General features: G+C 36.5%; 1 long non-coding RNA gene across 1 annotated transcript in view; it reads right to left on the bottom strand.

The window, feature by feature from the left end:
* The window catches only part of LOC136358398 (uncharacterized), a 266,232-nt gene extending 255,827 nt beyond the window's left edge, over window positions 1-10,405 (bottom strand). Inside the window, exon 1 of the long non-coding RNA XR_010743081.1 lies at window positions 10,341-10,405. This is a non-coding gene — a long non-coding RNA (uncharacterized lncRNA). The remainder of the gene's footprint in view (window positions 1-10,340) is intronic.
* Between the last annotated feature and the right edge of the window lie 14,806 nt (window positions 10,406-25,211).

Here is a 25,211-nt window from a genome sequence, read left to right as displayed (position 1 = left end):
GTTCTTACCCAACAGGCATCCCTGCAGGGGAGAAGACAGGTTTGGCCTGTCAACAGATACATGCAGCTACAACAGACTCTTCCCTAACTTTTCCCTCATTCTTAATTTTATAGCATTTCTTTATGTTTAGGTGGAGTTTGAGTGACTTTACCCACAAGTGTTACAATGCCCCCACTTCATTTTTAAAGATACACTCAAAAAACTATAGAGCATGTGCCTGGTGAGGGGTGTCCATACCCCGTAACTTTGGAATGCAGGTGTGGGTTAGCATTACAATTAGGCTGTAATAAACCAAGTTAATCTGAACAGAGTGATTTCACTACAGTTGCTGGCTCAGCAGCAGGACATACTCTCCTCTCTCCCCTGGCTGACAGGTGTTATACAGTTTCTCAGCTGGAAAGTACCATTGAGTTCCTCTCCCTGCAAGAATTCCCACAGAGATTTCCTGCCTGTGATGTCTCCACTCCACCCTCTGTTCCCCCTCAGTAGGTGCTGTGTGAGGAATCACCATGAAGCATGTTTCAAGGATGCCAACCACATTCCATCCAGCAAGTAGCAACTGTATTTTACCCTATAATTTCCATGTCATTATAACCTCTTTTAAGATGTGAATAAAACTTCTCAGTTTTCTCTAATTTTATCCCAGCCATCTTTCCACATGGACATACACCATATTTATCAGGGAATCCTTCTCACTTCAGACAAAATTAGGGCACTGATCTGTGGCATAGAGAGCTCATGCTTATGCTTCTGCTCTCCTTGGTTCAGTGCAAGACAAGGCTGCCCTTCCTTGAGTAAGCAAAGTGGACCAGACTCCAATGCAGTGTACTGTCTTCTGTGAATTATTGCCAAACCACCCAGCAGGAGCTATTCCATTTTGCACTTAAAATTAAATATTCTTTAAGTCAGTGAAAAAGATTGATTATAAAGACCTCTTTTCATTATGCCACATGTGTTATTGGAAAATGAGATACCTGTCTGTGCTGCATGGTTATTTATACAACGCATGCAACCTCCTATAGAGGAAGAGAGAATTACATACAAATATTCCATAATTAATGGGCAAGCCCTTTTAATTAATCAATTAATGTTTATTCTCTGAGAAACTCTCTTTCTTCCTTTAAACAAAGCTCAGAAAATTAGTCTAGGTCCTTAAAACCTTGCAAGCATCTACCTACTGCATGGAAGAGTGTGCAGGAATACATTACATTTCATGTGCTTCAGGCTTTCAGATTGGACGAATTTGTTAATCTGAAGGTCCAGAAAAAGACCCACTTTTGCAACACTTTAGAACTCATCTTATCTCTGCATTAGTAAAGATGTATGATCATTAAATTTCCTTGGTTTTATTTTTTACAGATTAAAGGTCTATTGTGTCTGACTTCCAAGAACTCCATCTCCTTCCTAAACACTTTGGTGGAGGTATATTTCTGTTTTCAATAAACAGCTGTTATCTAGTTGTATAGCTTCTAGGATGCCTGGAGAAATTTTAAAAAACACAACTCAAAAACAAATGAACAAGAAAATCAAGTGAGCAAACAAAGAAACAAAGCCAACAGAAACTAAACAACAACAAAAAATTTACAATAAAATGAATGTTCAATAAAATAGCCTTGCTTCCTTCATATCTGAGGAAAACTACTGTAATATGAAAAATGACAGACTCTTTCAGCCCAAAGAGACCCCTCATTTCTATAGCAGCCGCTGTGTCATGAAAACCTGGATGAAACCAGGATATCTTAAAACTATATTATCAGTCCTACTTTGCACTCATACATCTAATATGGTTTCTCAGATAAACTGGTGGATTTTAGAGCATTAGAAATAAAAAAAAGTGTATGAATATGGGGGTTTCATACAGGTACAAGGTAAGTTTGTAGTTTCCTCCATAATGGTACTCACATGGATATGGACCAGGCACTTAATGATAGAGAAGTGAAAAACCTGCTGCAAGTGACTTAGTAACCCTCAAAGATACAGAATTCCCAGCATCTGGCTGTCCTGTTGAAATCTGCTCTGTCCCTCCAGAAAATTTTCTTGTCCAGGCTTTGCTCAGGCCTTCAGCTCTACCTCATCTTCTTCCCAAATGGAACTACCACATCATAGCTTTCTTTGCTCCAAGCTTCGTGGTATAGAAAATTTCAGGCAAAACACTCCATGCAACACAATTTTTACACAACTTGACATGTAACATCAACAGTGCTTCAAATCTCATGTGTAAAATATACACTTTCAAAGATTTGAATAATTTAAGAAGCATTGCAGAAAGACCAATACGATTTCAGTCTACTTCTCACTTATTAGGAAATATTTTCCTGTCTTTTTTCCATAGTTGATCAGTCTGGTAGGTATAAATTTGACCTGCTAATGCCATATCATCACTGATGTCTTCTGCTACTTTGGATTATCATGCAAACACTCACTTGAGTTTTCAGATGCCCACCACTCAGTATCTATGTCCTGATTTACAAAATTATCCATCTCCCACAGTTCATTCTGTCTTCTTATGGTTAATGGAAGTAGTAGCAGTGCAGCATGAATCACTCCAAAATCATCAGATGAAAAGCTCTTGGGAGCTGACTTCTCATTTGCACTAAGAGCCTTTACATTGCTGTGGAAATATGAGGGAGATTTAATGTGGGTGTAAATGACATTTTTGCTTAACTGCAAATCTCTTTTTCATTATCACTGTCTTGTGTAAAGGAAAAATATTTGTACATGTAGAATAACACCTCTTTTTATTGGTGCACAGTGTCCTTTGTATAATTGCATTATTCCTATTGAATAACCTTTCTCAGTTCATTTCTTGTTCATTGAGAAAACCTGTGATAATCATGGATCGTAGGAACAATGACATCTCCAACAGAATTATTAAAGCAACCACATTCCCCAGGATGATTTTTTCTTCTTCCCTCTCATTATGAAGCGTATTTAGTAGGAGTTATTTCCACCTAGTTCATACAACTGAAAATCCAGGTGACTGGATTAGCCTTTTTCCTCTCCAGTCCACAGAAAGGAGAGGGGTAATTCCAAAAGGAGAATAATCTGATTGTTAAGATACTTGGGATAAATTGCTTCCTAGAAATTTCTAGCCTAGACAACCAGATAAAAGTGTTGCTCACATTTAATAGCAAAGTTTATTGATCTGCAACTCACACAATGTGGACAAAAAGGTATTTGTGGTGGCAGATACTTACAACATTCTTTTCTATATTTTTACCAATTTAATGAACTAGCTTTAGGGGGGAAAAATACTTTTTTTCCTTAAAAACTTTGAGAAATATTGTTCTTTTCTTTACAAGAAAACAGCCATTTTCCTATGCAGCCAAGTTTCTCTGTCACAGTTTTTGACAGTAAAGACAGGTGAGTGTAACTAGTCAGAGCCTTGTCCTGGGTTGTAGTTTAGGATGTATTCTGTCACCATTTTCAGTTAATGGCCTATCATTGCCTCAGAGATATTATCTCTCTTTAATGGGCCATCAAGGACCTCCTCTATGACTCATCATCCCATTGTGAGATGCTCCGCCCATGGGGAGGAGCCAAGCATTCTCACCTGGATATAAGCTGGGATTTGGGACAGTAGAAGCAGTCTTCATCTACTGGATTCCCAGAGGACTAGAGCTACCAGACCATTCTATGAGATCACTGCTTCAGGAAGACCACCTCACCTGGACTGCTTCCATCACCCTGATCAGGTTGTATTCTGACTCTGTCAGTGGTTTTTCTTTTTGTATTCTTGCATTTATTTTATTTTATTTTATTTTATTTTATTTTCCTTTCTTCTAATTAAATTTTATTTCTGACTTAGAGACTCTGTCAGTGGTTTTTCTTTTTGTATTCTTGCATTTATTTTATTTTATTTTATTTTATTTTATTTTATTTTATTTTCCTTTCTTCTAATTAAATTTTATTTCTGACTTAGAGCCTCTCACTTGGTTCGTTTCCAAACCACAACAAGCCTTTACCAAGAAAACTTCAGTTTGAACACTGTGAGACTGAAAATTTACAAATCCTCTAATTAGAAGGAAAGAAATCACAATAAAAAAATTACCTTCTTCCTCATTGCATAGAAATAAAACAGGTGGAAAAGATTAAAACTGACAACTATAAAATCTTTAAATACCACAAAGAATTCTATCAGAGAATTTCCTTACCTAGATTATACAGTGACAGTTATAAATGGAAATTGAAGAACAACAGATCAGAATAAACCATTTCTCATGCAGAAAATGTATGAAGGAAGATTGCTGCTGCAAGCATACTGGCTTGACTAAAGAAGCGAATTCCACTCCAAATCAGGAACAGTGATATGTTTGTATAATTTTGATGTGCTACCTTCTCAGAGACCAGGCTGAGCATCTAAATTAAAATGAGTTTCTCAAAAAAGTTTACTCTCTGGCAAACAAACCTAGGAATTTCATCATCTTCAATGAGTCTAGAACATTTTTGAAAATAATGTTGTTTCCAAGTTTATCAACTTTATAGAAGCCTTACAGATTCTTTTTCTGAATCTTAGCTCTCGGAAATTTATTTTCCACTCTGTTGGTTGCAAACAGTTCAATGGGCAAAAATAGAAAAAAGATTATAGATACATCAAAAAGAACTTTTATAAAACAGCAGTTGTTCATGACTGTTTTGCCCATGTTATTCATTACAAATATGGCTACATGGCATTTTGTTATTTCATATTTAACGGTTTGACAAAAGCAATAATGGGAACTCAGGAACATAGTGCAAGAGCTGAGGATGCTATGAAGTTGGAATTTCCTATAATAAGAGTTTCTGAGATTCTACCAAGACTTGAGAAAGTCTGCTTTATAATCATTTCTATCATTTCCTGTGAAACAAGATCTAAGCATATATTACATTTCTCACTGAGTCAGTAAACTGTTTGGTACTCTATTCAGAGGCAATAATCTAACTCAAGGCAGTTTCAAACTAGTGGATCATGTCCTACAGATTTTACTTTGCAGTCCTCTGTACCTTAAGCCTCTCACTTCACTGATTTCATTCTTTTAAAATAAAGCACTATTAAGGAACAGAATGAGCAATCAGTAACTAACACATAATTTTTGAGAGAAATAAAGCAGTGCATTGCAATTTACATGTATTTTCTCTTTGAAGCAGTAGATATGTACCCTCTTGTAATGCACTCCCACACCCGAGCAGGTGTTTCTATATAAGGAAAAAAGTTTCAGTTTACCTTTGAACATGTAAGGAAGTTAAACTAGAATTTTCCATAGCCTTCTCGTTGTAATTGCCCCAGTGCCAGCAGGAATACTGATTTGGCTTAGGAATTGTACCTCAAAGCCTGTTGCCAATTTCATTGGGCAAGATGTCAAATAGCCCACCTAAACCATCAAGGGCTAAAAAGACTGCACAGAGGGGCTCCATCGCTTTTTGGAGCCAATGTAATATTGTTCTCTGCACTGTGTTCAATCATATTTCTTTTGCTCTATGATGTTTATTGGTTTTGTCGTTATTAAAACCTTTTGTTTTACAAAGCATGTCTGGAGAAATTGTCTCGCTACTATTAAACCACTCTGAGAAGTGGCAGGTCAATCCTCAGACTTGATACATTTTCACATTGCTTATTACACACTGGCCACATGCAAGACTGAATCACCTTCTTTACAGGGAAAATATTTTTTAATGCAGCTCTGTACACCCTGTCCTGTATAATGCACACCTGAAATAAGAGAGCTTCATAGTTTACGTTACAATTCACAAAGCAATTTATTTTGCATATGAAATCCTATGTGCAATCATCCAAAGACTGTGCTTCTAATTAATTCATTTTTTATCATGATCTTAGCAAAATCAGGTGAAGAGAAAAGGAAGGAGAAGGGAATATTCACATTGTTAATTTCAGACAATTAGAAGCACGGAAAATGAGGAACCTGTATTCTATAAACAGTCAGTGGGGAGTGATAGGAGGCCTGATGTTAAGTAGTGTTGGACAGTTAGGCTGTTCATGCTCTGTGGATTCTCAATGTCTTTTGCAATTCTGTAAGGAGCAGTTGTTTCCAAGTTTGTGAAATATTAAATGGAAGAGTTTATTCAGCCTTACTTTGCACATGCACTTTGGTGGAACATCAAGACTATATTTCAATTGTAAAGTCTTTCCACAGAATCTTGAAATAAAAAAGTAATTTAGTAATTTTCTTTAAGACTCTCTAGACCTTTTGGTATGAAATAGACAGCATAATGGCTGAGTGAATTTTAATTTGTATTCTCTTAGCACCCCAAATGCTTGATTCACATTGTCATATAAAATGCTTGGCATTCTGCAGGAAACATGATTGTTCCATTTTCGGGGGGGATTTTCCACACAATCATCAACTGGGAAACTATTATTAAGCTTAAGATGAATTCTTAATGATCACTGGCTAATAAAACAAAACTTAGTTTTTGTTCTCTTTTTCATCCCTCTGTCTTTTGTGAAGATGGTTAAATCCTCATACTCATAGCATCAGATGTGCATGCCATAACAGGGTGAGCAAATACTATATGGATGACTTTTACCCTCTGATTATCAGTAGCAGCATCATCTAGTGGGCAGTGACTACCTGCTTTCAAGAATAGTGTGAAGTGGAATAAGAGCTTTGAAAGCAAAATAAACACTTGAGGAAACAGGAGTATGTGGAGGAAAGATCTGGCTGCACAATGAGCAGTGAAGAGGAAACTTGAATACAATGAATAATAAAATACTGAATGGAAATAAAGAAGAATCAGGAAAAAGAACTAAGACAAACACTGTTAAATTATTAATTATGAAAAAATTCTATGAAGATAGTGAGATTTGTTTCCTTGTTTCTATTTCCCGATTCTTTTTTCTTTTTCTGATTGTCAAGAGACATAAGGTACCTGTTTAGTGACAAATTTCTAGGGTTCTTTGTTCGTTGAAGATGGGCTTGAGTCAAGACATTGCATCCAAACAAAAGCCCAGGTAACAAAAATGTTCATTGTACCTCATCTGACCTACCTGAATAGATCAGTATATTGGATAAAGTAATTTCATAACCCAATGCAATTTTCAAATTTGCTCTAGGCATTGAAAATCTCACAAAGCTTTCATTATACCTTTTAGCCCTGAAGTACTACAGAAAAAATAAACACTTTTTGACAGCTTTGACAGCTCTATGCTACCAAAATTATTCTTCTTTTGATGTAACTACTCCTTCATCAGCTCTATTTTTCAAGCAAAAGTTGAGACCTGCGATGCTCTTCGCACATCGGGTCACACTACAACCTCTTGAGAGCAACCTATTCTATTTTCCAGTCATTCACACTATGACTTAACAAATAAGGCATTTCAGTTTTGTCATGTTATTCTGTTTTTCAAAGCACAGAGAATTGTCTTAATTTTAAATTCCTTGCACCATAACTTCAGCTGATAGAATTCAGGTGGGGACTCCACTGAAGTGGCACTAATTTCCTCTACCTCAGGACCCCAAGCAGATGTCTTTTAGATATTTCAATCCACTCAGCAGTGTTAATTTAACAAAACCTGACTTTCACTTGTCTGTAAAGTTCAGTGGATTGCAGAAGATAATTTTGTTGTTCTAGGAGTCATTACAGTGTATAGAAAATCATTTATAATAAACTACTATATCAAATATATCTATATTCAAATATAAAGACATACCAGGCCAGCACACAGACACATGCAAACACACACATATATATAAAAATCATAAAAATTTCCTCTTTGAATGAGACATAAATATACACACTACCATTTCATCGCTTTTGGATGAATTATTGTTTAGAATGCTGATCTATTGCATAAAATTGCTCTTATTTCTGATTACAAGGCCTATTAAATGGCTTTTAGATGAGTGAAAGAGAGACATATGTCATAAAGAAAAGCTTGGGATTCATTTTTCTTGCTTGTATGTGGTTGCCAGGTTCAAACTAGGTGAAGTGTGTTTTAAATAGTTTGCCTTAAGCACTAGCATATGAGCTGGCATGAAAGATTACCGTCGAAAAGGCAAATTCATTTATTACTAGCCCTGGTAGTATTTGTCACTTTATTCACTTGGGTAGCAAATATGTCACCCAGACTTGTATGGGGAATTAAACCATTGTGCAAGCTGACAATAAGAAGAATATTTTTAGCAAGCATGACAGCTATCTGGTACTCCTGTGTCTACACATTCTTAGTCACAATTCCCTTAACAGGTATTCTGAAGATAATCCCTTGGTACACCTCTATCCAACCTTCTTGCTGCTTGATGGACAAATAGTTCTAGGCAGAGAGAGTTGCACACCTCTCTACTGTCCCTGTTATGCCACTATAGCATGACAGCAAATTGCTACAGCAAGCTGTTATAATAACTGGCCATAAGGAAGAGCACTCTGCAGTAATCTACTCATACAGTGACAAACTGTACTGTACTGTGCTGTGTGGCTCATTCCATATATGAAAGAAAACGTTGAAACTTCCTGGTCAAATATTATTGATGGAAGAGGATTTTCCATGATGATGATGATGATGGAGGACCTACAGACTCAATAACTGCCAAAATTTTGGATTATAAGTAATACAAATGAAGGGAAAATCTGTAAGTGATATTCATTTCTGTATTTCCTTTTTCCCAGAGTACTATTTTAAATTTCTCAGTCAGTAGTGCAAATCAATGAAACTTCAAATTTTTTGAGTTAAAACAAAAAAATTAACTTCTAATATTTTAAAAACTGGGCCAAGTAAAGCAAGAAACATTATGCTATAAATAAAATCCTTTTCATGTAACAAAAATATTCGAAAAGTAATTTACACTTCCCCATTTTTTCAGATGCATCCTTCATAAATAAAATTTCTACTATATTGACCATTACCATGAGGTGAAATTTTATCATTTGTTTCTCTTATCCACCTACCAGAGCTTCCTCAAGTTTTGGCTGGGACTCTAGAGAGGTGTACCCATACTGCACCTTGTGATTTGGGATATGTATGCCACAGAGATGGTGTGTACAGCAGCTTTCACCTATTCCTCTTGCAATGTCACTTGACAAGTGCTGAGCAGGCAGAGCAGTCAGAAATGCATCTTATAATAGCTTTCCATGTGGCCTAAATTGAGGGTTAAAAACAGAAGTTCAAGTTGCCGACAAAGCAAGCACATAGGTCTTTTGGGAACTAAGGGTTTCAGGACACTCTTGGGATCTGAGAATCCCAATAAGCAAGCAGAGAAGTTTGAAAAAGTCCCAAGCAAATGCATAAGTATTAATGAAGACCCAAAACAGGAGACAGAAAGGCACATGTCAATCATAGGCTGCAGAGACAACTGCCGAAGGAAGGGGGCAAAGATCTTAAGTACCTTCCAGCAGGGACTTATTAAGTAAATACCTTGGTTTCCTCAAGGCAAAAAGAACTGAGCTAAAGTTAAAGGTCTCTAATTTTAGTGATATCCTAAGACTAGAAGTGTCAATGTCACCTAATGATCCAGAAATATTGACATGGATACCTGAGTGTTACGTTTCACAGAGGATCAGAGCAATTAGTACAGTGCCTACATCAAATTCAGAACACTGGAAAATCAAAGTTGCCTCTGGACTTCAGGCAATTTTAAAAGTGCATTACAGATCTCTTCTCAGTGACCTTCAATCAGAAGGGTTACTACACCCTTTGAGGTCTAAGACCCCGAGTGTCAATTGATGCACATAGATTTGCAACCCTTACAAACCTAAGCTTTTTTGAGAAAAAATACGATGCTTTTCCCTTCTGTCCATAAGTTCTGTAGCACTTCAAATAAACTGATGAAATATAAAATACCATACACTCATACAGGAGACGAATACACTGTCTCTCATCTCTCATTCCAGAATTTCTACTACAAGAGTGTGGGAAAGGCAGCTGTTGAAGGGATTGTTGACTATTTCCTCAAGATAGCTGGCCTAGCTAAAGCAGTACAGAGTTCAGGGCAGACTGACATGTAATATTTACCCCAGCTTTGCAGATGGATTTTGTAGCCCACAGTATATTCCAGGCACACTGCTACCAACACACTGCTGCCAGTAAAATTAGAAAGTTACAGTAACATGATCTGTACCCACACCTTGATCTATGATACAGGTGCATCACGGGGCTCCTAGACTCAAAACCTGGTGTCAGAAATGTCAATAGGCTTTTTTACTTCAGAGGTCATTTTTGATGGCTTAAGATTTCACCATCAGAATCTAAATCCAGCTGACTTCAAGGAGACTAAAGTTCCTACAGGAGGTTCTTAACTTTTGATGTGTAGAAGTTCATCTGCAGGACCTCAGCCAGTCACTTCAATCAATAAAGTGTGTCTAGTGTCCAAAAGGAACTGGGTTTTTCCTATTCCTGTGTAATGGACATAAAAAAAAAAAAAAAAAAAAAAAAAAAAAAAAAAAAAAAAAAAAAAAAAAAAAAAAAAAAAAAGTCCTAAGGTTATCAGATTGGATTTACAAAACCATTGAAATAGTCACACTGAGTAAAATTAATTCTGACAGGTACAGGTGTTTAAGGAGGATTTAAGGCATATATGTCTGCATCAAGTAGATTGCTCAAAACCAATATCTCACACATCTCAGGCATCAGCATTTTTGGGACAAGAATGAGAGATACCTGAAGATATAGCAATATTTCAGGAAGTCTATTCAGCCTGCGCTGATGAAAAAGAAAAGAGGCTGATGATCTCATGTTACCTGGAAGCTCCTCCTTAACCTCAGCAGGCCTCACAAGTTGCACTGGCCAAGGCAGTCATCTCCAGAAGCCACCTTTTCAGTGCACAGAAATTTCTGAAAAAGTGGCACACAGGCACTTATCTCCTCCTGCATCTTATAAGACCATGGTTTGAATGGAAACCTACACATCAGCAAACGAAATTTTTCGATTCATAAAGTTTCCTTATTTAGCTTTTGACACTTAAATCACTTTTGAAAATGGATACTAACGCATGAGTAACAGCGATCCTTTAGAAATCCAGATGTTTTTAAGGACTGTACTTAGAGTGAGAAGGAAGTACTGTAGACTAGACATGTGAGGCATTCAGTATCTTCTGTATTCATAAGTATTATAAGCTGTATAATATCAATAAAAACTGATGAGGCATGTATACATGAGGAGTACCTATGCTTGCAAGATGAAGGTGACATTTTCTAAACTAAACTACTGTAATAAAATAGCGCTCACAGAATTTATAAAATTACTTCCAAATGGAGAATGGACATCTCCTGTCAAGATATTGGCCTTGTTCAAGGAAACAGTAGGTTTATGCACTGTGCTTGTGACTACACTGTGGTAAGCTGGCATAATACCATCAGAAAATTAGATCTTGACATTCCCCTTCTAAACAGACCTGATTATTTTTGCTGATGGATTTGTAGCTAAGTGCTCAAATCTGTGATGCCTGAATCATGCCCAGCCTGGGATTTCATTTTGAGTAGATTTTGAATAACTGTTATTAACACCCTCTGTCCTATGTAGTATACCATTTGGGATTGTTGAAAACGGGGTTTTTTTTCAGGTATAAAAAAAACTGACTAAATCTGCCTAGAAATCAAACCATTTTTTTAGTGCATGCCAGTGTTTCTGCCTTTTGCCTCAATTCCATTTGGGAGAGGTCAGAGGTCCCAATGTAAAAGTGTTTTTCTACCTACAACTGCTCTTAAACTATAGGCACAGGCTTGATTTAAATTGTTGTTAGTTCTGCTTTGTAGCTCCATAAATGTTAAAATCTGACCAAATTTTTCATTGCAAACACAGACAGTTAATTGACACACAAACACACAGCTTTGAACGAACATTTTGCAATGTTTATTTGCCTTTTCAAACTCTGAATATATACTGTCCTGTTGGAAAATATTAGACTAACAGCACTGGACATAGCACAGGTCCTTTAGAAAGAAAACTATATAAGCAGCAACCACAAAATGGAATTAAAAAGCAAATAATTCCTAATTAATTTTTATAGATTCAGAGTATCTCAAGTATTTCTTAGGAAACTCCAACAATTGCAGAGCTATATTTACACAAAGGAATTTCTTCTTTGAGCAATGAAGTTAGGATATCATTATCAGGTGACATTTTGCTAAATGCTAAATAGCATATGCATCATTTTCTGAAATTTTGATTCAGTGACTGTGGGATGATATTTACACATTCTTAAAGCATCCATACAAATATCCACTGAACCTCTGAATATGAAAAATGTGTGTGTGGCTACTCTGAGAATCATGAGCACAAAGCAAAATGCATATTCATGTTCAAACCTATAGTTTACTTTAGTAAAACTATTTATTTTTATGTGGACCAAGTTTTCATTTCCACAAATTAAGCTCTAAGATATCATCTAATGTAAAGGGTTTAACACAGTAATTGGACAATACACGAGGCATGCTAAAAGAGTCTGCCCACTAATAAAGGCATGGATGTGGCTAGCAAAATTTTTATGTCTTGATTTTGAAATCATGTCTCAATTTTAAAAACACCCATGCTGTTTCCATGGAAGATCTGATATTTTAATCTTAAACTTTATTTCTGCTTTCATAATTTTGGATACCATGCATATCTATCCAACTTCTAGGTCCTTCTGGAATTGTTAAAAAATGTTCCAGCTTATTCTTGCATTTTTAAAGGACCTATTTTTCACTTTGTGATTTAGTAGGCAACAGAAAAGTGACAGAGTGGGAAAATGAACAAACAAACAAAAAAACCCCAAACAAACAACAGGAAACCCTCCAATTTTCTAACAACAAAATTTAGGATTTTATTGAGAAAGTATTGCCAAAAGGCTATGTCACCCTTTTCCACTATTACAGAGGTGTAATACAAAAATGTAAGAACACCATGGTCATGCAAAGATCAGAAAAAGCAATTGGAAAATGGAACAGTGACAAAAACAGCAGCAGCAGCCAAATAAACAAGAAATGCCAGCCAAATAAGGTAGATTCATGTGCAGTGACTTCACTTTGCAAGTGTTAAAAGACAGTCTATATTTTTTTTCCTTAAGTGGTTCAAGAAAGGCAACATACTTTTTTTATTCTCTTACCCATCATCCCTTGAAATCAGAAGAGTCCTGACCTAAAACACAGACTAAAATATTTTCAGACCAAATCACCATTCCTACTAGGCGTGTTTCACAACTCCTTAACTTGCTAGTACATTTTTGGAGTGACTTGGAACATCCTTTCATGTATCAATCTCCTTAAAGTAGTCCTTAGGGCTTAAAAGTGCCACCTAGGGCCAACTACAATGTGTTCAAGCAAGACTTGGTTAAAAAGAGTTTATTCAGAAAGTAAGAGAAAGCAGCAATTGAAATGAAATGTACCGAACAGTCGGCAGACTGCCAGATGTCAGTGCATAACGAAGTCTTCCCCTCCTCCGCAACTAAGGACAGAAAATGTAGTTAGACAGGCCATTGTGACTGGCTGAAAAAGACACTAAAAAGTATTAATGTTCTATTTTTCCCATTGGCAATACATTTGTCCCAAAGTAGGGTCAGGGGGCTAAAGCCCACCTTACAAATTAAAAGGAGGAAAGGGATTGTTTTGTTGTAAATTTGAATAGTTTAGCCTGACCCTAGGTGAGACAGAAGGCAATTTTCACCTCTCCAAGAAGGTCAATTGCATTTGCCAAGGCACAGCAGATCATGAACAGGACTTTAATTGTCATGCAGTATGACCTTCTCCCAGAATTGGAGACACTCATGCTATTTAAGGATATCTGCAAAAACTAAAGACAAAAAATGTTAGCTTTCAAGCACATCTTTGGCTGAAAAAAGAACATTTGCAAGATTAATATTCTGCTAAATGAGGTAGCATAAAGTGATTCTAGAAACTAGGCTGAAAAACCCCAGGCTTGTGCAGTTTAGGGACTGGAAAAGATTCCTACCGCATCTGGTACTCCAAACCAGCAACTCCCAGGGTTTCTTTACTTCAAGGAATTTATTTTTTCTCATCATTCCGGTAGGAAAAAAAGGGGGAATATCTTGAGTAAAAAACACCTAGAAGAAACATTTCTGACTGAAGAACCATAGGGTTAATGTATCAGGGTCATATTACTCTTCATAATATGGGGAAGAGAAATTTGTCAGGAAAGAAAAGAGAAGTCTGCACAGGAGCCTCTGAATAGTCCAGAGGCTCTAGCTATTGTTAGCTGTGTGTGGATCCCCAGCAGGGCTGTTACAACTTACTCAAAGGAAAGAAGCTGAGGGTTGGTGGATTAGTTCTTGGCAAAGCTAAAATTATGGAAAGTGAGGAAATAATTTTAAGGGATTTTCTTCTTTTTTTTTTTTCTGTAAATATTGGCTTTTTTACTAGATGAAGAATGGACATTGAAGACGGAAAATTACAGTGCATTTTAAACATCATATCTGAATTTCTTGCATCAAATTTTTTCTGCATATTTCTACTTATTTATTTGAAACTCCACAACCAAGAGCAATATGTCCTTTTCCTGGAGAAAGATGCTTAAAGTGTCTTAAATTTTCTTTAAAATAAATTAAAGAAAAAGTTGACAAAACTTTCCCCTATTCTTCAATAAAACCACCTTGCTATAGACACTTATTCCCCACTGTACACATGGAAAGAAACAGCTGACTCGGTACACTGAGCTCTGTATCTCTTTAGTGTTATTTGTAGAACGAAGTCCTCATTGGATATTGAATTCTTCAGTAAATGGGGCCACCAGTTTACTATCAATCAAATTTAAAGTGAGCTTGGGTTACTACAGTTTTGTTTTCTCTGAAGTGTTAGAAACTGTTGGTTTGTGGTATTAATCCAGTATTTGCTCATCCCAGGTCTCCTATTTAAAGTTTTGTTCAAGATGGGGATACTTCAGCTGAAGAAACATCAAAGCTGTGACCTCAAAACTCTGCAGTGCCAAGGGACAGCCTAGAATCAATGGCAATTCTCTGGTCAGTATCTGGGATCTGAAGGTCACCCAAGGATAGAGACAACTAAGTCTCCAAGGTTGCAGAGCAGCACGGTGGAAAAGGACCTGGGGGTCCTGGTCAATGGCAAGTTGGATGAGCCGGCAGTGCCCTGGCAGCCAGGAGGTCCACCCCTGTCCTGGGGGGCATCAGGCACGGCCAGGCAAGGGAGGGGACTGTCCCGCCCTGCTCTGCACTGGGACAGCCTCACCTCAAGTGCTGGGGGCAGTTTCGGGTGCCACAATGCAAGACATTAAAAAATTAGAGCGTGTCCAAAGGAAGGCAACAAAGATGATGAAGGGTCTGGAGGGGAAGCTTTAGGAGGAGGGGATGAAGCCACTTGGTCTGTTCAGCCTGGAGAAGAGGAGACTGAGGGGAGACCTCACTGCGGTCTTCAACATCCTCATGAGGAGTAGCAGAGGGCCAAGTACTGATCTCTTCAGTCTCATGGCCAGTGACAGGACTCGAGGAAATTACATAAAGTTGATTAAGGAAGATTTAGGTTGGATATTAAAAAACATTTTTTACCCAGAGCATGGTTGAGCACTGGAACAGGGTCTCCAGAGAAGTGGTCACAGCACCAAGCCTGACAGAGTTGAAGAACCATTTGGACAATTCTCTCAGACAAATGGTGTGACTCTTGGAATGTCCTGTGGATGACCAGGAGTTGGACTTGATTATTCTGATGGGTCATCAGAGTTATGAGTGCCTTCCAACTCAGCAGATTCTATGATTTTAAGTCCTAGTAAAAATTGGAACCTCTCTGGTACAGGATACAAAAAAGGTTTAAAGTATGAGTGAATACACAAAGAGCTCACAATACAGGGGAAAAAAATTGCTCACCAGATCAAGTAGATACAATGAAGTAAATAAGTAAAAATGAGAAGACTAAAATCACAGATGACTTTGGGAAGCCTTCTGATGACACTGCTGACACTGAGTAGGAAGCAGTGAACAACAGGATAGTGGGTGAGGAAAGATGGGCAGAGAAAAGATGGGAACACAAAAGTAGAGTTTCCTGACCCAATGTTTGAGGAAATTTTTAGATCTAGAAATGGAAATAAAGCAGGAGTATTGCTCAAAAGTGGGGAGCATGAAATAAAAAGTCTAACATGGGTACTCATAATTAACGATTTGTTCTTGTTTGCTAGTATCATGAAAATCTATAGGGAAGAATTTTAACAGAACCTTTTAACATTAAACTTTATCCACACACCACAGTTATTTTTGCAGAGCTAGGCAGTTATAGGTTTGTTGGGGTTTTTTTCCTCTTTTTTTTCTTTTCTGTGATGCCTTCCAGCTGCATTTTTCCTCACAAGCATCTTGCAACCCATTTATCCAATGAAGCTTATGGATATGATGGCTTGATGTTCACTCTATAAAAAAGCAAAGGCATCAGAACTATCATATACAATGCAGGACAGCATCTTTAACTTCAGCCTACTAGTCTTGACTCTTGTTTTTCTGTTGCATTTCTGTCACCTGCTATGTAAGTCATGCAGTTAGTTCTTTAAAACAAATACTTCACCTACAGAGGTAAAAGGATGTCCTTATTAAGTCATAATTTCCATTTCTTCAAGTTCATCCAAAATTACAGCAAAGCTGGTGCATATGATTTACATATACATATAACATTCCTGGGCTCAATAAAAGGATAGGTAGGTTAGTTTTAACATTTTAAAATTAATATCAAATATATGCTGATTGATACAAGTTCCAGAATGTTGATTCATTTTTCAAGTTTTAATATGGTCTTCTTTTTCCTTCAGTACAGCCTGAGAGATAGCCTCTAACACAGGAAAGAACATTGTGCAACATGAAACAGAGTTGTCACGATGTTTATGCAAATAATAATGGTATGAGGTGAGAGAATGAAGCATGAGAAGACAAGATATAAGAAAAGGACAAAGACTCCCACATACTGGAATTTTTTTTGTTTTCTGCCTTTGAAACTTCTCTCAAGGTGAATATGTATTAGTGAACAAGAAAGTAATTATTACTAATAAATATTAATAAACACTACCAGGATAGAGATTATGAAAAATAATTACATTCTAGTTCTCTAAGAAGCACCTGCAGAAATAGAATAAGTCCATCACTTGTTTCAATTTGGAAAACTTGTCAGCCAAGGCATCTGCAGCTAAAACTTATCTCTTTCAGTGCACCATAATGTTAGCACAATGTTTTACTGGAGAGGCTAAAAAAATTAATCTGTTTTTGATTTATTTAGTTAAAGACCGTATTCAGTTTGACTCTTCCTCTGGTGATAACCTCTGTCTAAAAAGTATACCTTATTTTTATCATCTTCTATTGCTAGGATAAACACCAGCTTGTCCACTGATGAAAACTGACCATGTGAATTCTCACTTTCTGTATATCTTAATTAATTTTGCTGCTGGTAAAATGTACTTTCATCTTTGTTTTTTCACAGACAGCCATTCCTCGTTTTTCTCCATATATCTTGGTGACTCTTCCATGTTTGGTTGTTTTTTTTTGTTTTTTTTTTTTTTCTTACCGAAAGCAAACAAAAATTCATTGATTTCTTGGGGAGAGGATTTGCACAGGTTTTGCACACATTAGGTGCACATGGCTCAGACACATACAACTCCTTTTATAATACCCTTTATCTCTTTTAAAGTCTCAGATGGCAGAAAAAACACATGAGCCATTATTTTTATTTCTGAGTATTTGGGAGGCACTCATGCACTACAGTGCAGAGATCTACTTAAGTACATGGGCACAGAGATGATCCCGTCAGCCTCTCCAACAATTCAAGCCTCTCCCCCTGGTGAGGAATAATAACACCAGTTAAGAACAGTACATAAAAATGAGATTTATTCCTTCCTCTATGATCATGATTAAAGGAGAAGGGTATTTTTTTTCCTAAGACCATTAGTTGTATCCTCTTGCCTGCAAGTCACATCTCTGAAGCAATTACTTATTGACATATAAGTCTAAATCCTAAGTACACCTTCTACCCATACCCTCTGTGACCCTCCAGCAGCCTGCAGACTGCTACTGTGCATTAAGAAATTCAGAGTCTGAACAGACGAAATAAGTAAATTCTTCTCTTCTTTATCCCCTGTACAACGATGTTTTTTTCTCTGTCTCTGCTACATCTCAAAGCTGCATGCCTCATCCACCTCAAAGGGAATAATTTTTCTTTAGAGAGATTTATCAAATATGTAGTTGACTTTTTCTTAGATTTTGCTTTTTTTTTTAACAAAATGCTTGTGTACGGATTTTTTTTTTCCCCTGGAAATGAAATTACCGAGGATCACAAAGTATGTTAGAAGAAAGAAAGGTAAAAACAAAAAATGTTTCAAAGATACAATGTAGCATCCCATTTAAGTGAGAAAATGTCCTGAAGGAACTGCTGGTTTTCTCACAACTAAATAAAATCTGAAGATATTTAAGAAAGAAGAAAAGATCCAAAATGCTGCAGAAAGTACTCATTTTCTTTACATCCTCTCTTGATCTTCTGTACAGCAAACACTAAAAGTTTGGGACAGGATCCAAATGGTGGCATTCCCGAGAGAGATGGGACAGCAGCATTAGTAGAAAAAAAAAAAAAAATTTGAATTACTGACTTAAAAATTGCTAACCCTGATATTAATTAAAAAAAAAAAAAAAAAAAAAAAAAAAGTGTTTCCAATAGCTTTTTAGACAAAATATTCAGAAGAGCAATGAATATGCACAATATTTTGGAGGAAATGGCTGAGAGAGCAAACACCAGCACACACTACTTCACAGTAAATGGGTTCCAGAGACTACGGTGCTTTTTGCATTCATTCAGTGACAGATCAGTCTAGAGAATGGTAGCATCTGGATGAGGGCAGATGGCTAAACTGTCAAATAATGACATTTTACAAAATTTCAGCAGTCTAAGCGCAATATGGTTCCAATCCCAAAGGCAGACAGGTAAACAATGGTGCAGAAGTTATAGCACTAGCATATAAGATTATTCATTATAATTATTCTAGGGGAAAGAATTCCTCTCAGAAGATTAGGCTGACAGGAAGATTGAGAGTTCTCTCAGAAAGAATTAGGTGACATCTCCCCTGTTTTGTTCATCCATCTATTTTGCTACATTTTCCTCTCAAATGAGCTTCTTGTGATGTGCTAAAATAACATAAACCTTTCAGCGTAAAGATGCTCAGATGCAGCGTTTTTCTGCAATTCATCTTTCACTGCTAAATTTTTATTCAGTTTCAGAAATTCACCCCTAAGTCAGAGATAGCCATGAAGAGAAATCTTTGCCCTTACAACTAGAATGCACCTAGATCCAAAAATTCCTATCTTTATTGTTCAGAAGAGAAAAATCATTTACAAAAACATGAGAAAATAGTAGCTGATCCTATGGAGAGAAACTAGAACATCTTTCTACTCAGTTGAACTTTAGAAGCAAAATTTAAAGTTTTGAATAGTCCCATTTAAATCTGTGTAAAATCAAACTTCTGTCAAGAGGAAGGAAAAAGAACTCCTTCTTTTTGTGATAAGTGGCATGTGTTTCGGAAGTGAACTCACAAAATGGACAAGTTAAGAAAGGATTCTTTCATTTTATGTTGGAATTTCTGTTCCTTTTTTAAAGGTCACAGCAAGGTACCTTAGCAAGGAAAAGTGAACCCTAACCTGTAGTTCATAGCATCATTTTTGAAGAGCAAATGAAGAGTTTAACTGATTTTTTTACATCTGTCAATGAACACTGACACCATTAGGTACGCAGTTACATGAGTAACAATGAAGCCTTACAGAAGTGACAGGAGTTCTTCTTTCTCTGTGGCCCCTCTCCTATGCTTAATGTGCACTTGTTCCCCAGCCCATAATATACTGGAATGTGTAGTTTTGGAGATTGCCACTCTGTCACCTGCCTTGCTAAACATATTATTACCATGTTTATACTGGTTATGTGCTGTACTTATGCAAGCCCTTCCCCTGAGAATGGCCAGAAACCTGTGAAAGGCAGATAGGCAGGCAGACAGACAGGTCTGTCAGAAGAGAAAAGGCTGGAGGGGGGAAAGAAAAGAGCTATTCTGATGGAAATATTAATAATATCACAAATATAAAGTTTTCATCTGCTTTTCATTAAACTCCTACACATTAATTTCTGTGCTTTATAGTGCTTGACAGATGTGATAAAATTACATGGATGGCATGAATTAGCTGGAGCTCAATCTAAATAAAACAAAAATAATACTGACTGGCAAGGGAAAGATTTTAAAAGAATAAGGAGTAAAGGTATCTGGGCTTTTTAAATTGTATCTTATTGCTGGTATAGCTCTTAATGTGCATTTCATATTAGATTCACTTCTTTCTGAGTTCATACTTGGCAACAGTAGATCAGAAGAATTGCTATTCTTCTCAGATACTTCTTATACCATTTTTATTGACACAGGGAAAATACTGAGGCTATCCTTTGGAAAGATCATTCTGTTTGGATATATCACAGCAATACCTATAGCTTTGCCATCTGCAGAACAGGATTACATAACCTTGGTGTGTGTTGACCACTGTAGCTGAATGGTGCCAATGCCTGTATCAATGCATACGCTATTAATTATGTCATAGTTTAGAGACAGTGTGCTAGCTGTGAATTAAGTGTCATTAAACAGTGAAGAATCTTCTTCCCTTCATAGTTATGTTTTCACTCTTGACATATTGACTACAACTTCCAATGTTAGAGCCACAATTTTCTCAGGAAAACCATATTTCTTGCGGATTTCACTTTCTTGGTAGAGTCATTATTGTCCAAAATAGGACTTGAACTTCCAGAATTACTTTGATATCATAGATAACCATAGGGCAGATGCTTAGGTGATATAACTATACCTCAGCTTTATACAATGGAGCAAGCCCCAGATTATGTGGGGGTTTTTGCACCAGTAAATCAGTTTCATTTTTCAGGTACACAAGTCTCGTTTCAGCTATCTCTAAATGACAGATTTGAGTTTCTTCAAAAGAACTAGGGTAAGGTTCCATCGCATATATCCATATATGACTTTGCTTGCATTAGTAATGAGTTATTTGGTATTAATAATGACTTATTTGGTAAGCATAGTATTTATGGCATGAAGTATATGCATGTTTTGACTATGATAATAAATCTGCAGATAAAAAATCAGAATCTGCCTTATCCAGTATCATGGATTTTGAGAAGAATTGTACTGGCTATTCATAGAAGAGCCATCGAATATGTTGTTACATATTTCCACAGTGTCTTGTTTTCATAAAGAATTTTAATACTGATTACAGAATTTTCTGTCAAAGTCATCATCCCAAGCCTAAATTCTGAAGTAGTATGGATCATGCCTTATCTGCTCTGCATATAATCAAACTTGTAAGGTAATGTTACAGCTTGCTTCACATTTTACTGATTTTCTTAGTCTAAACTCTCTGTATTTTGTTTCTATTTCTAAATTAATTTGCAACCACCACTTAGGAAAGTTAAATAGTCAGTTTCTTTCCTACAGACTAAAAGAAAATAACACTGATAAAGAAACCAAAGAGTGATTTAATACATCCTCTTGTGAAAAAGAGTAAACTATAGCTGAAGTACTAAACACTACCATTTGTCTGAACTTCCGTTAAAGCCTTGCATGACAGAAATTCCACAACCTGCTTTGGTAAATATATTTCTACAATCAAATAAATACCTTTGTTTCCTTTACCTGTCCTAAATATCACTAGCTGCAATTTAAGCCCTCATGGACCTCTTACTTCAATTAGAAGTGAGATTCCGCTATCTCTGTAGAGACCTAAAACCAAACTTTGTGAATTGGCTTTAAAATTCCTTGCAGACTACAAAGAAATTGAAAAGAAAATATATGCATACATTGGATATAGATCCTACATTTCATGATTTCACACAGCAAACCAGGGACAAACACCATGGTAGGCAATAGCAGAGTAACTTATTTTCAATGTTACTTTTCCTTAAAATAGGAAGAGATTAAGCTGCTCGTGTATAAATATTTAAGTAAATAAAATGTCATCAACTCAGCAATCAAACTGTGAAAATGTGAAGGTGGGATGAATCCAAAACTACATAGCCATAAGCTAATTCATATTCATAATCTAAAACTTTTCATATTTAAAAGGATTTGGAATATATAAATGTCCCAGGGGAAAAAAAATAAGATAAATATATGCTCAATAAGGATACCAGTCTGTAAGATCACAGCAGCTGGCTAACAGAATTTTGCGGAATTTTGATGAGGCAGCTAAGTTAGTTATACATGGTTCTGAATAATGATACCCCCATATTTAGATACAAAAATATAAAAACTTTATGAGATCTAGTTTCTGTCTACCAACCACACCACACAAGGGAATCAAGTTGCAGTTGTACTTTCAAATTTAAAAATTCTTTATGAAAAGGAGAAGTTGCTGCCATGCCACACTGTATTAGCCCTGTGTCCGAACTTATGGCTTCTCCCTTCATGTGTACTGTACTGTGAGGGATATCTGATATATTAAAATATTATTAGACACCTGTTAAAGCTTCCAAACTTCACCTGATGTGTCTAGTTCAGAGCAAGTTTAATTGCACACATTTATTGTTTTAAAAAGCTGGGGACAAATAAAAGAAACAAGGGTGGTTCATTGTTGAAATGTATTACCTAAGGCAGTTTGTGGAATTTCCATCATGCAGGGCTTTAACAAAAGTTTAGACAAATGGTAGTGTTTATTACTTCAGCTATAGTTTACTGTCTTTCTGGCAAGGAGATGCATCTTGATCTCATGCCTTGGGGCACAGGAGTGGATCACCTCCCATCTGGATGGGCCTTTTCCCACAATGTATGCCATTATGAGGCCAGCAGAGTACAGTGAAGTGAATTTTACTTGCCCCTAATCATTTAATGGATGGTTGCCAGAGAAATGAGGCTGGTTTGGAAGAAAGAGTGGTTCACAAAATAGCTGTAATGAACATATCAGATGAAAAAGTCCATTAAAAATGTTAAGTGAAGAATGACTTTTTTTATCAGGAGATAAAACAGATAGAACTTACCTTCATTATCAGAAAACCCTAAAAGAAAATTTAATTCTTTTAATTAATTTATTGAATGATCATTGCTAAGGCCTGAGTCTCAAAGAAGCCTGATTTGCTGGAAGGGGAGACAAGAGGAACTTTCTGATTTAACCTAAGACTGTGCTGAACCTATATGATTATGTAAACTAAGTACAGTACTTCATTAATAAACATGACTTACTCAAATTCAGTATCTTCTTAAGAATGAAAAACAAAATAATTTATGCATTTTAGTAATATCTGTCTTTAGACAAGGTGAGTTCATCAAAACAAATAAGTATATTAAGAGGATTTAAGGGAATGTAAAAGTGTTAATTACTTTGTATGGGTGGGGACTGCTTAAAGCCACTGGGTTTGATGTATAGACTAATTGTATACTGCTTACAAAAAAGAAGAATTTTTAAAAGAGAATAAAAAAATTCTGTCAAAAAAAATAGATGAACAAAGAAAACAATAGAATTTAAAACACAGCCTGTGGAAAACAGAAGTCTAAATAAGGAAAATAGAAAATAAAATTAAGCATAAAATTAGGGAAGTTAAATTTAAAACCAGCACACAACTGTCAGGGCAAAATAATGGGAAATTCCAGGCAGAGGCATAAAACTAATGATAAATATTTTTCTTACATATGCTTAAAACAGAAAGCTTGTCAGTAAGATGATGGATGTGGTCAAGGTGCAAAGAGTCCCCAAGGACAGCAAAGTTATAGCAGAAATAGTAAATAAATTCCTATTACTTTTCTTCCTGTTGGAGGAAAATATATGTTTGAGGGATACTATCTTGAACTTAAACGTCAGTAGGAGAAGTTTTAGAAGACAGTGGTAAAATAAACACTAACAAAATTCTGAGACCCAGCACTATGAAGCCACGTTCTAAAAGAATACCATATTGGTGAATTATAAACTGTGCTTGCAAGTTAAAATTAAAACTGACTTTCTACCACAGGGATAGAAAATGCCATAAGGATGAATGTGTGAATCTTCATACCATTCTGAATTCTTTAGTTAGAAAATTTGTTGAAATTAATATGAAGAATAAAATGAGTAGACATATGGATAAATGTGATATAATTGTGAACTGGGAGCACAGCTCCTGCAGCAGTAAGCCATGCTTCACAAATTATTAATCACATTAAGAAGGATTTCCCAATGTTTTAGGACAGCATTGCCAGAGATCCAACCCTAAGCCACATAACCCTGAGGAAATGACTGAGTTCAGCAGTGGGCAGAGATAGGAAGTTGCCTTCAGAAGCACAAATTAGCCCACCCAAGTGCTGAGCCATGCTGATGCATCTCATGAGTCTCATAATGGGGTGAGAAGCTATTCTGCAAAAGCTTGAGGTGCTTGGCATCATATTTTATTGCCCATTTTAAATAAGATGCCTGTGAAATCAGGACAGCAGTGAGTAAATACAGCAAAACACTATGAATACCTCTTGTTCTGGGACATATGCACAATCAAATGCTTCTAAGGTGCCCATACTTAGAAGAAGTTGTGTGAAGTCCATGAAAACCACACAAGGAATCTTAACCACTTGACTCAACCACAGTGGCAAGACATGCCTCCTCAGAGAAACTTTTTAAGAGATCCTTGCATGAACCATATTGTCATTACAGACAAGGGTGTAATGGGCTACGTCAATCCTACCTGGCTGAGCTAATGTAAGAAATTCAGGAGGTCAGAAGATTATCGTGCTAGGAAGCCTTTAGAATAACAGCAGAGAGCAAGGGTGAAGTACAGTGGCTCAGCTGTCCATCAAATAATAAACTGGTTTACTTTCCTACAGTCAAAATAATTTTCTACTTCTGTCATGAACAAAGGCAGGGCTACTCAGCAGGGTGTGCAAAGACCCACCACACAGCCCCAGTACCTCTGTGGACATCTCTTTCACCATATCTAGAGGAAGTTTCAGAAACTTGCTTTATCTGGTGATTAAACAGCTCAGATTAAAAGGAAACTACCTGCTCCTTCCAAAAAAAAAAAAAAAAAAAAAAAAAAAAAAAACACCAACCACAAACCAAAAACCTACTTCGCTTCCATTTTGTTTGTTTGCTGTCTTCCGCAGTTTTTGGTAAACCTCTGTGCATTAAACTGACAAAGCAGAGAAAAATTGTGATGATACACCGGTGGTCAGCAAGCCATCCTTCAAAGAAAAACATTGCTGAGAAGATAAACAACTTGTGATGTACTTAATTACAATATTTCATACTCATTTAGCCATCTCCACATCACAGCACTAACAAAGTGGATTTCAAACAGGAAGAAAGGCTCCTTCACACAGGCCC

This window comes from Sylvia atricapilla, chromosome 3, assembly GCF_009819655.1.
Source record: "Sylvia atricapilla isolate bSylAtr1 chromosome 3, bSylAtr1.pri, whole genome shotgun sequence".
Taxonomy (NCBI): domain Eukaryota; kingdom Metazoa; phylum Chordata; class Aves; order Passeriformes; family Sylviidae; genus Sylvia; species Sylvia atricapilla.
The sequence above is the reverse complement of the archived record's forward strand: the minus strand, read 5'-3'. Positions and strand labels throughout refer to the sequence as shown.